This window comes from Globicephala melas, chromosome 14 (assembly GCF_963455315.2).
Source record: "Globicephala melas chromosome 14, mGloMel1.2, whole genome shotgun sequence".
Classification (NCBI taxonomy): domain Eukaryota; kingdom Metazoa; phylum Chordata; class Mammalia; order Artiodactyla; family Delphinidae; genus Globicephala; species Globicephala melas.
Window position 1 is genome coordinate 73,981,431 of NC_083327.1, and position 13,450 is coordinate 73,994,880.

Genomic DNA, 13,450 nt, shown 5'->3' on the forward strand with positions numbered 1-13,450 from the left:
ATACGTAGGACAGCTTGGAGGAATCTCAAGTACATTGGGATGAATAAAAGAAGCCAGTCTCACAAGTTTATACACTATAAGATGCCATCTGTATGGCATTCTCAAAAAGACAGAACTATAGTGATGGAGAACAGATCGATGGTTGCAAGTGGTCGGGGTGTGGGGGGAGGGTATGACTACAAAGAGGTAACAGAAGGGATTTCGGGGTGTGTGTAATAGAACCGTTCTGTATTTTGATTGTGGTGATGATCACAAGAAACTCCCCGTGCATTCAAATGCATGACACTATATGCCCCCCAAAAGGTCCATTTTGGATGTGATAATTTGAAAAAATAAAATTAAACAATTATAATGAAAATCCTATTTGTTACCCAATAAATGAATGGAATATACACATTAATAATTTTTACAGATGCAGAAAAACACAAAACAAAAACTCTTCAATGACTCCCTAAAGGCCATCTGAAAATATCCTAACCTTTATAAGATCCCTTATGATCTGACCCTGGCTTGCCTCTGGGGCCACCCCTCTAACACCATATTCAGTCCTTACCCGCAGATACCCCCAGAATGTACACTGTGTGCTCCAGTCCTGGCAATCTGCCCAAAGCTCCTGGATGCAACAAGCTTTCTCTCATTCACCCGTGCCTCTGTCCATGCTCGTCCCTCTGTGGATGCCTTTCATAGTCTATTCCCCTTCGTGTCCATGTGGCTGTCACTGACTTACACTTCACCCCATCACCCTTCCGGATTCAGCCTGCAACCTGCCCAAGCCCGCCTTCCCTGACCCATCCTCCCCGGCCCTTCCTCAGAAGCCAGTTGGATCCCAGGCCCATCTCCATCTATTTGAATTGTAATCCTCTGCAGTCTTCCCACAGATCGTAAACTCCCAGTGGGCAGAAACTGTTGCTTATCATGCTATTTCCAGTGTTTAACCCAAGGCCTGGGAGTAGTAGACTGTTACAGTTTGAGGAATGAATGAATGAATGAATAAATGATTTGTAACCTCACGGATATGACCAAAACACATTAGAAGGGAACTTGAAAATGGTGTTTTCTATTATTCCCTGGCCAGTCCTTCTATCGGGCTCCAAATACAATGGCTACCTATTCCAGATAAATCTAAACAATTAGTGGGCAGAATTCCATCTAATTCTGAGTCCACGAGGGGGTCAGGGTGGAAAGGAGGCACCAGGACCAAGTTGACCATATGCTATGTGTCAGGCACTCGTCACGTACACTATTCTATCCTTTCATTCTCACAGTCACCCCAGAAGCAGGTATTAATAGCTGCATTTTACACATGAGGAACCAAGTTTCCTCAGCCTTGCCCAACCTTCCAGAGTCAGTAAGTATTGAAGCTGTTAATGGAACAGTAACAGTAGCAAATCTTTATCTATTGGGCTTAAAAACCTTGCATCTTATCTCATGGAATCCTTTTAACAGTCTTATATGAGTTGGGTTTTCTTTTTTTTTTTTTTTTTTGCGGTACGCGGGCCTCTCACTGTTGGGGCCTCTCCCGTTGCAGAGCACAGGCTCCGGACGCGCAGGCTCAGCGGCCATGGCTCACGGGCCCAGCCGCTCCGCGGCATGTGGGATCCTCGCGGACCGGGGCACGAACCCGTGTCCCCTGCATCGGCAGGTGGACTCTCAACCACTGCGCCACCAGGGAAGCCCTGAGTTGGGTTTTATATCCCCACTTCACACATGAGAAAACAGAAAACGACGACTAAGAGACAAGAAGCAGCTCCTCCAAGGTCGCAGCGGCAGAGCTGGGTCTGTCTGACAGCGAAGACTGTGTTCTGGGCCCCGGTGTGACACCTCCTTCTCTCTCCACCCCCAGTCTCCACTTGTTGTGCGTACACGCTGCCCCCAAGACTCAGGCGCTGCCCCTCACACTGCAATTCCTCTCTCTGCCCTCCAACTGACTAGTGAGACGCTCCCAACCCGGGAAAATCCCAAATAATCTCACAAATTCACATTGCTGCTTTTATAACAACACAACCCAGCCAGTGTTACTAAGGAAGAAAGAATCCCTTCCGAAATAAAATCACAAAGTTGTTGGAGCCATAGTTAATTTATTACCTACGGGTAAACATTCCTGTTGGTTTCCGAACATTTTGATTAAGAAATTACACTAAGGGCTTCCCTGGTGGCTCAGTGGTTGAGAGTCCACCTGCTGATGCAGGGGACACGGGTTCGTGCCCCGGTCCGGGAAGATCCCACATGCCGCAGAGCGGCTGGGCCCGTGAGCCGTGGCCGCTGAGCCTGCGCGTCCAGAGCCTGTGCTCCGCAATGGGAGAGGCCACGACAGCGAGAGGCTCGCGTACCGCAAAAAAAAAAGAAAGAAATTACACTAAATTTAAAGGGAGTATTTACAGTCATTGAAACTACACAGTGAGGCCTTGTACGTATTAGTAGATGTGAGTCCCAGTTATTCTATACATTTGAAAAAAAAAGTTTTACCCAGTTTAAATTCAAGAGGCCTAAAAAACAAACAAACAAACCAACCCTCACAGCTACCTAGGATAATCGGTAAGGAGTTTGGACTTTCTAAAACAAAGAAAACCAGTTTTGACCTCTATTTACCCTCAGCTAGTCATCTTATTAATGGCAATGCTTTGCTAGCTCCCCACAAGCTTTTGCTTACATGAATTATCCATATTTTATTACGTCCAGAACACACACTAATAAAGACTACAGAGCAAAGGGTAAAAATCAAGAAATAAAAGGGGAAGGGACAGCCGTTTATTATAGGTAGAGAAGTCTTTGAACTTCTACTCCAGGTGGGGCTGGGAAAAACCAGGACTAAGAAAAGCGACACAGCGCGGGCTTGGTCAGGAGAGCCTGCAGGCGTTGCCAGATGAGGTGGCCGCCTTCTGCTTTAAGTTGCTCTCCGGTGGCTGACACTTACTGTAACAGAGACTGAGTTCAGGCTTGGTTTTTGCTCGTTTTCTGCATCCTGCCCTGGTTCTCAATGCACTTCTCCCCTGCCTGGTATCCCCGCCACGCTCCTTTCCCAAGGAGCCCAGCTCGCCCTGCAACCTGATGACGCTCTGGCAGGGCCTCTGCTAGGTGCCTCTGTGTCACTGGCAAATCAGCTTGCAGGCCACAGGTGGTGTTTCTGGAGGATCAGGTGAGGATGGCTTGACTTGGCACAGCTGGGGGACGCTCATCGGATTAGACCCCTCTTGTTCTCATGTGCAGCTGGACAGCAAAAAGTCCCTCGGTTTCTCATTGGAAATCAGCTACAAACAGAAGTCCCGTACGAATATTAGTACTGACTTCATCAAGATTCTATTCTTGATCTTTCTACTGTTATTAAATTAAAACCCCAAAATGTTGCTTACTCACATTTCCAGTTTTCTTCTTTTTTTTAAAGGATACTCCAAACTCATAGATTTTGGTAAAAGTTGAGGTTGTCTTTTCTTTTAATGTTAATGTCTTACACAAATGCTTTTGAGCAATTGAAAGCTTTTTTAAAAATTAATTTACTAATTAATTTATTTTTGGCTGCGTTGGGTCTTCATGGCTGCACGTGGGCTTTCCTTTTTTAGTTGCGGTGAGCGAGGGCTACTCTTCATTGCCATGCGCGGGCCTCTCATTGCGGTGGCCTCTGTCCTCGCGGAGCACCGGCTCCAGAGCGCAGGCTGAGCAGTTGTGGCACACGGGCCTAGCTGCTCTGCAGCATGTGGGATCTTCCCAGACCAGGGCTTGAACCCATGTCCCCTGCATTGGCAGACGGATTCCTAACCACGACGCCACCAGGGAAGCCCTCCAGTCTTATCTAAGCTCCTAAGAAGAGCCTCAGGTTGGAGTGTAAGTGAATGGAGACTCTAGAATGAAATGCTTGTCCAGAACTTACCCAAAGAGATACCATATGAACGTTAGCTTTCGTGTGTTGGTCCAGCTTAACGTGTCCCTGGCAAACAATCCTTATAGTTTACGCTCTTAACTTTCCTTTCGTTTTGAGGTTATATATGCCCCTCTTGAAGAAATTATTAACAATTTATTTGTGCTTTCAAAATCCTTTTGCCCAGCTCTGGAAGGGACAGAATGTCACCCCCCTCCCCACAGCGGTTCTTCTAGTATAGGTGGGCTGGCTTCAGCCCAGGAAAGGGTGACCCTGAAGACCTGGTTGCCTGGTCAAGACGCAGCTGGTTACAAAAGAGCTTTCAGACTCACTCCCAGGATGCAAGAACAGAATGCTTAATTGCTTCTGGGGCCGGGGGGGGGGGGGGGGGGGGGGGGAAGGGAGCCAGAATACCAGACCAGTTAAAGGATGAAGGTGGCTCTCTCTCTCCCCCCAGGGTCTCTCTCCCTCTCCAAGGCTGAGCAGTGGTCTCTGTTTCTCCCTGTTGTGCCTACTTCATTTTTTTTTTTTAATAAATTTTTTTTTTTTTTTTTTTTAAGTTTTGACCGTGTTGGGTCTTCGTGGCTGTGCCCAGGCTTTCTCTAGTTGCGGCAAGCAGGGGCTACTCTTCGTTGGAGTGCGTGGGCTTTTCATTGTTGTGGCTTCTCTTCTTGCAGAGCACGGGCTCTAGGCATGTGGGCTCAGTAGCTGTGGCGCACAGGCTTAGTTGCTCTGCGGCATGTGGGATCTTCCCAGACCGGGGCACGAACCCGTGTCCCCTGCATCGGCAGGCTGACTCTCAACCACTGCACCACCAGGGAAGCCCAAAGTGAGATCATTTTGAACTACAGGCATACCTTGTTTCACGGCACTTCTCAGAGATTTCGTTTTGTACGAAATGAAGGTTTGTGGCAACCCTGTGTCCAGCAAGTCTATCGGCGCCATTTTTCCAACAGCATTTGCTTACTTTGTGTCTCTGGGTCACATTTTGGTAATTCTCGAAATATTGCAAAATTTTCATTTTATCATATTTGTTACAATGATCTGTGAATGGTGATCTTACATGTTATTATTGCAAAAAGATTATGACTCGCTCAGGTGATGGTTAGCATCTTTAGCAATAAGATATTTTTGGGTTTTGTTTTTTATTTTTCGGCTGTGCCGCACAACACGCAGGATCTTAGTTCCCTGACCAGGGATCGAACCCATGCCCCCTGCAGTGGAAGCACAGAGTCTTAGCCACTGGACCAAAGGTATTTTTAATTAAAGTATGTACATTGTTTTTTTAAAGACATAATGCTATTGCGCACTCCATAGAGAGTGTAGTATAAACATAACTTTTATAGGCACTGGGAAGCTAAAAAATTCATGTGACTCGCTTTATTGTGATGTTTGCTTTATCGCTGTCATCTGGAACCGAACCTTGGAAATCTCCGAGGTCTGCCTGTACTTGTTGATGTACCAAACACAGTTGGATAATCTGTCCTGGTTACAGAAAGGGCCTGGGCTGAGGGGCACATTTGGACATGAAGTGGCTACTGAAGCTGTGAATGCACTGAGCCACTCAGGACAGACATGGAGTGTGAGACAAGGTGAGAAAAGAACAGGAGAGGGCCTGGGGCAAGGCGGGTGGAGCAGCCACATTCAAAGACAGTCGAAAGTACGTCTGCAGGAGATCAACATGCAGTGGCCTGAGAAAAAGTTAGAGCTGGGAGGCCGCCGAAGAAATTTCCCAGGAGGAGCGGTCCACAGTGTCAAGTTGCACAGTGGGAACAAAGATAGGGGCTGGGGCCTGTTCTCTGCTGCAGGCGACCAGGACAAGAGAGCACAGCCCACTGCCACGGTGGGGACAGATGCCAGATGGCAGAGAGTTGAGGAATGAAAGAGGGTAAGGTGAAGATCAATGCTGTAGAGACTGTGCTTCCAAGAAACTGGATTGTGAAAGAAAAGCAATCTCTAAGGGCATTGAGCAAAGCTCAGTGATTGTTTATTTTTAAATCTCAAATAGATTTAAGCACTTGCATAAAAGAAAATTCAACAGAGGAAGAGAATTCAGACATGCTGGGTGCGGGGGAGGGGTACTATGTGTGGAGCCCATAGAGTGGCAGTAGCCCAGTGTTTAAATAGGGGCCTCTGTCATCCATCTGCTAGGATACTAGGAGAAGTTGCTTAAACAGCTAAGTTGGAGAATTAATGGGATCTCGGTGACAAGGAAGGACAGGAGATGCTGTTTTGGGGGAAAAAAAAATTAGAAAACTCTGATTCATTTGCAATATATTAACAGTCTCCACCTGGGGAGATGGTACTGGACACACACAGAGACACACACCTCCTATGGTAGATGGGGGACCAGGGTGGTCCACTAGCAGCACAGAGAGGGCAGCAGGGACCACGGCCTCCTTATCACAGCTATCTACCGTGGAGGATGCAATAATGCAACATGGAACAAAAGTACAAGGCCTAATGTCTACAAATTAAAATAACAGTATCACATAAGAGTTCTACTGTTTAATTTTGCTATGAGAATCCAAAAGTGGGCCACCTGTTATTAAAGATCACAGTGCCCAGGAAGGTCATATCCTAGAATCATTGTCTTTGTTAAATTAGAACTGAATATGATTGAAATCTTGCATTTAGAGAATTTCCTGGAAGTCCAGTGGTTAGGACTCTGCGCATCCATTGCAGGGGGCAGGGGTTCCATCCCTGGTCGGGAACTGAGATCCCCCAAGCCACGCGGGGGCTGGGGTTGGGGGGGAGAAAGAAAAAAGAAATCTCACATTTAAAAGCCAGAGATGTTTAAAATCACTCCTTTCGATGAAAAGATGGGACCCTACAAATTTCCACCTACACCTGAGAGACCTACTTGAATCATCTTCAAGCCAACCTGTCGTGTCCTTTACAAATATTGATTTCAGTTGCTGCCTTTATACTCCTTTGCAGTTTCATCCGTATGGGGTAAACGTTCGACTTGTGCTTGGCCTCCTTGGCAATATCACCCCTTCCACGGTGGCCTCTTTACCTTTCCTGGTTGCTACTCCAGATACCTCCTGCCCCTCCAGGGAAACTCTCCCAGATCCTAAGCCTATTCCACATTAAAATTGGTTATTTATTTATTTTAATTTTTAAATTAAGGTATAGTTGATTTACAACATGATATTACAACATAGTGATTCGATATTTTCTATAGATTATATTCCATTTAAAGTTATTACAATTAGGAGGTTGGGATTACATATACACACCACTCTATATAAAATAGATAACCAACAAGGACCTACTGTATAGCGCAGGGAACTGTACTCAATATTTTGTAATAACCTATAAGGGAAAAATACATATATATGTACCCCTAACTGAATCACTTTGCTGTGCACCTGAAACTAACACAGCATTGTAGATCAACCATACTTTAATAAAAAATTAATTAATTAAAAAAGTATTATAAAATATTGGCTATGTTCCTTGTGTTGTACACTATATCTTTGTAGCTTATTTATTTTATATGTAGTAGTTTGTACCTCTTAATCCTCTACCCCTACCTTGCCCCTTTGGTATTTAAATTTACATATATTTTCCCCTCCACTATGAGGTCTGAAAATAGGTATTGTTTTAGTGTCATCATATAAAATTCTGGAGCCTCTCAAACAGCCCCCAGGTATAAGAAAAAGGCCATTATACCTACGGTCCTATTTAAACTGGTTTGAACTGAGCACCTCCTGGGTTTTTATTTGCACATGGGATTATCACAGCCCACCCTGCCTCTGCCTCTGTGGTCATTGCACAGGCCCACTCTGTAGCAACATCTTTGTTGTGAAATTGTTCTGTGGCTCTGCCTGCCATTTAATGAGCTCATTTTCTGGTTGTACATCTGCCTCTGAGAGCTTGATCTATATCTTGTTCGGAAAGTAAATGGTGTGGCAGCCTTTCAGGGTATGGCTGTCACCAAACTGTGACACAAAAAATACCGAGCCCTCGACTCAGATAGGTCAAGTGACCACTAGGAATAAACATTGGCTAAAAATCACAAGAATCTACCATCTGTTTCTTTTATAAGCATCTAAAAATTCTTGGGCTTGCCAATTAATTCAAATGTAGTTTATTTGGGGACTTTCCTGGCAGTCCAGTGGTTAAGACTTCGCCTTCCACTGCCGGGGGCGCCGGTTCCATCCCTGGTTAGGGAACTAAGATCCCACAGGAAGCACGATGTGGCAAAAAAAAAAAAAAAAAAAATGTAGTTTATTTGTCCTTTAAACACATAGCATTTTTTTTTAACACCTTGAAGCAATAGACATTTATGATTTCACACTGTCTCGGGAAGCTGGAAATGGCTTAGCTGTGTGATTCTGGCTCGGGGTCTCTCGTGAGGTTGCCTTTGGGCTGTCGGTCAGGGTTGTCGTCATCCCCAAGCTCATAGGGAGCTGAAGAATCCACTTCCAGCTCACTGTCTTGGCAATTGGTTAGCATCATCAGTTCTTAGCTGGCTGCTGGCACAAGGCTTCAGTCTCTCGTTTCATGGGCCCCTCCACTGGGCTGCTCACAAGATGGCAGCCTTCCTTCCTCAAAGTGACAGAGGAGAGAATGATCAAGAGAGTGGGAGCCAGAGGGCATCCAAGGTGGAAGCAGAGGTCTCTCGTATCCTAATCTCAGAAGTGATACCATCACTTCTGCCATATTCTACCAGGCATGCAGTCCAATCCTGGTAAAACTTCACATAACATTTTGCCTTGTAGTGCTAGTGCTCCAAGGGGTTAATTAATGGAAAGAATACATTATAGATACGAATATTTAAATAAATAATGTAGACATATATTGAAGCTAAATGCTTTTTTTTTTCTTTTTTTTAATTGATGGAGCATATAGTCAAAAATGCTGGAGACCACTGCCCCAGAAAACAAGAAATCCTGCTTTGGAAATATTTTCTAGGTGCCAGGCACTGTTCTTAGCCCTTTATATGCATCCTCACAGTTACTCTTCATGACCTTATAAGGCAGGCATTAATATTATTCTTATTGTAGAGTTGAGCAAACCAAAGCACAGAGAGGTTAAACAACTTGCCTGAAGTCACACAGCTACCAAGTGGCTGACCAAGACTCAAATCCAAGTAAACTAACTTAAGAACAGTTCCTCTCCATCCCGCTCAACCTCCTTTCACAATCCAGTTTACCCTTCATTAACAATTCTCTTACACTCTCAAGGACGATACTAGGTCATGGGGAAATAAAAAGGTATGAAATGTGGTCCCATCCTTGGGGAGCTGTGTGATGTGTCACAGTCAGCGGCTAATACCAGTTATGAATTTCTGGTTATAAAGCACAAGTCGCTTTCTATGGGCTTGATTGAAGAAGACTGATTTTCTTTGCCTTTAGCAAAGTGGTCTCCAGCCTTTTTAAGGCTTTTCATTCTCTGATCTGTCACTTTGAGGAAAGCAGGCTGCCATCTTGTGAGCAGCCCAGTGGAGGGGCCCATGAAACGAGAGACTGAAGCCTTGTGCCAGCAGCCAGCTAAGAACTGATGATGCTACCCAATTACCAAGACAGTGAGTTGGAAGTGGATTCTTCAGCTCCCTATGAGCTTGGGGATGACGACAACCCTGACCGACAGCCCGAATGCAACCTCATGAGAGACCCCGAGCCAGAATCACACAGCTAAGCCATTTCCAGCTTCCGAAACAGTGTGAAATCATAAATGTCAACTTTTTTAAACTTGAGCATTCAGATCCAATATACATATTTGTACTTATCTATAAATATTATACTTATATTGCTATAGCACTAATATGTTAGGTATATCATATCATATACTCCAATTAGTAATTTAGATAGGATGAGGTTAAATACATGTGAATAGAGGTTTTCCTGTTTTCTTGCTGTACTTCACGAGTCCTCTGAGAACTGGCCTGTTAGGGGCAGGCCCCCAAGATGCACGTTTGTGCCACTCAGAAAGGTTGCTCGTGGAAAATTCTTGGAGAATCTCAGTCTCAGAATTCTCAAGTTAGTGGCAAATTTTGACGCTAGGGTGCGCCTGGAAGAGAGAATCTGAATGAAAGTGCTGTAAGGATCATATCCAAATGATTCTTTTCAAAGTAAGTAGTGCTCCTCATTTTCTTGGCCTTAAGGACAGTTTAATTTCTATTGTTTCCGCCAATGCTCCCTCTAGAAAAAAAGTCCTCCAGGTGGTGAAGCCTGTAATATAATTTATCTCACCTCTTATTTGTGTGTTATTGCTCCACAGACAAAATCCTCACTTAACAACTGGTCAAGATATTCTTTATGGACCCCACAGTGGTTGGTGAAATAAATCACTTTTAAGTTTTCCTATTTCGTAGTCAAAAAGAAAAAAACAAAAGCAAACAAGAAAAAAGCCAGATGTGCCAGTTTATGTGTCAGGTTTATCAAGAGTGCCATTTCATGCAAGTCAAAACTACAATGAGGTATCACCTCACACCGGTCAGAATGGCCATCATCAAAAAATCTACAAACAATAAATGCTGGAGAGGGTGTGGAGAAAAGGGAACCCTCTAGCACTGTTGGTGGGAATGTAAATTGATACAGCCACTACAGAGAACAGTATGGAGGTTCCTTAAAAAACTAAAATAGAACTACCATATGACCCAGCAATCCCACTACTGGGCATATACCCTGAGAAAACCATAATTCAAAAGGAGTCATGTACCACAATGTTCATTGCAGCTCTATTTACAATAGCCAGGACATGGAAGCAACCTAAGTGTCCACGACAGATGAATGGATAAAGAAGATGTGGCACATATATACAATGGAATATTACTCAGCCATAAAAAGAAACGAAATTGAGTTATTTGTAGTGAGGTGGATGGACCTAGAGTCTGTCATACAGAGTGAAGTAAGTCAGAAAGAGAAAAACAAATACCGTATGCTAACACATATATATGGAATCTAAGAAAAAGAAAAAAAAAAGGTCATGAAGAACCTAGGGGCAAGACAGGAATAAAGACACAGACCTACTAGAGAATGGACTTGAGGATATGGGGAGGGGGAAGGGTAAGATGGGTTGAAGTGAGAGAGTGACATGGACATATATACACTACCAAATGTAAAATAGATAGCTAGTGGGAAGCAGCCACATAGCACAGGGAGATCAGCTCGGTGGTTTGTGACCACCTAGAGGGGTGGGATAGGGAGGGTGGGAGGGAAGGAGACGCAAGAGGGAGGAGATATAGGGACATATGTGTATGTATAACTGATTCACTTTGTTGTAAAGCAGAAACTAACACACCATTGTAAAGCAATTATACCCCAATAAAGATGTTAAAGAAAAATTTTAAATAAATAAATAAATAAATGGTATGTCAGGAGGGAATACCAGAAAACAATAAATTCCATATGTTTAAAAAAAAAAAAAAGAAAGAAAGAAAAGAGTGCCATTTCATTGTCCTTGGGCCCTGCCCCGGTTGGGCCCCTCCTCCTCTCTAAGCCCCCCACCTCCACCCCCTCCGAAGAGATGCACCATTGCGCTTGCTCCTCCAGGAGTCTAGGGGTTCCAGGACCCTTGGCTTAGGCCGTTAGAGGCCCCAGGAAGAGCGAGGGAGTCCCAGTTGAGTTTCCCCCACAGCAAAGTCCCTCCCTCATCCTTAGAGTCCCAGGGCTGGCAAAGGAATTCAGGAGAACCCAAGAGCCGGCAGCTGAAAGTGGTGGGGTCGGATGGGAACAGATAAGGGACTTCAAATCAGAACAGCAGTTTCCACAGCGAATTATGAATCAAAACCAAATAAATTTATAAAGATGGAGTGACAGGACACAAACTGGAACTTTGCAGTTTTAGGAAAGAAAAACCCAAGTGAGAGTCAAGGCCAAACATTTTTACCAGCTCCACACACTTTTCTGAATCCTGACTGTGGCTTGGGTGGGAAGGAAGAGACTCCTGTTTAGTTAGCCACTTGGCTTTGAGTTTTGGACAATAATGCATTTAAAAGGAGCTGCTTTTGCAACTTATGCTGAGAAAAATCAGTAAGAGAAAGATTATCTAATAATAAAAGCAACCATTCTTCACCTCAGCTGCTAATTTGTTCAGACCAAACCCACCTCCCAGATATCAAAGAAACCTGGGAGCCAGAGACAAACGGGAAATTAGTGCCTTGAGCAGTTTCTTTTCAGGAATGGGGAAAGTTCAGTGTCTTCCTGCCCAGACTGGCAAAAGAGCTATTTACACTGTTGAGATCTTTAAAAATCTTCTGACCTCTTCTCTCGGCCACCAAAGTCAGGCATAGCATTATTTTGAAAAGAGGCTAAGATGGGATTTTTCTCTGCAAATCTCCAAACTATCCAGGAACCATTTTACTTGAATACAATGAAATGTGGGAAGTAAAAACTCTCATGTGGACATTTCTGGGGTAAGTCTAGCTCCACTGCCCGGGTTGGAGTCTTACTCTGCTAAAATATCAGCTTCAAATATTGGTGGCTGTTAAGTGCTGACTGAGAGCTTTAACATTACTGGAGTTTTTAAAAAACATGGTTATAGGGCTTCCCTGGTGGCGCAGTGGTTGAGTGTCCGCCTGCCGATGCAGGGGACACGGGTTCGTGCCCCGGTCCAGGAAGATCCCACATGCCGTGGAGCAGGCTGGGCCCGTGAGCCGTGGCCGCTGAGCCTGCGCGTCCGGAGCCTGTGCTCCGCCACGGGAGGGGCCGCAGTGGTGAGAGGCCCGCGTACCGCAAAACAAGACGAAACAAAACAGCAAAAAAACATGATTATAAAGTTATAAGTTTCTTAATCTTGGGGAATGCTTTGCTGCATTGCCTTGCATGTTGCAGATGTTTATTAAAAAAGCAAATATATAATAGTCGTTATTAAATATAGGCCAAAGAAGGATGTGCATTTTTTAAAATCCAGAAAATATAAGCCATATAAAATCCAATTTTGTTCCAGTTAAATTTACCCTAGAAATTAGCATTTTAAACCCTAAGGCCCCCTCCTGTTCTTTCTTTATCTGATCTTTTCTATCTTTCTTTATCTTATAGCTGATATAATATTGCTGGATTCCTATGAGTATTTTGCTAACTAAAGCCATGCTAAATGCTGGTGATGAGAGAAGCAGAAAAGGGAGGGACCTTCGCAGAAACTGTTCTTGAGTCTAAGATGTTCCTTGCTTCATTTCTTGTTTGATCTGGTTCCTTTGAGGCCCTTCAGGAGCAGGAGAATTTGGAAATGATATTGGCCAGGATAATTATAGGTGGGTCCACAAGTACATTGGCAGATGGAGCTAAGGAGTTAAAAGAGTGTATTTACACAGCAGGGCAGAGTCAGGAAATCTATTGTTTCTGTATTTTATCAAGTCTGATTGTTTCAGAGTTAACAAGCTTAGAAGCAAAACAAAATACTAACACTGAGTTGACATCTAATTTGGCTTAGTTTTCATTTTAAAGGGCATTTCAAGGATGCTGGAAAGTTGAGGAGACTGTAAATTGAATAAAAACAGGTATCTTAGACCTCTATTTTAGCCCATCCAAGAATATATATTTTATTGTTCTTTCTTTTAAAAAATTGAATCTTTTTTTTTTTTCTTTGCGGTACGCGGGCCTGTCACTGTTGTGGCCTCTCCAGGACTGGGGCACGTACCTGTGT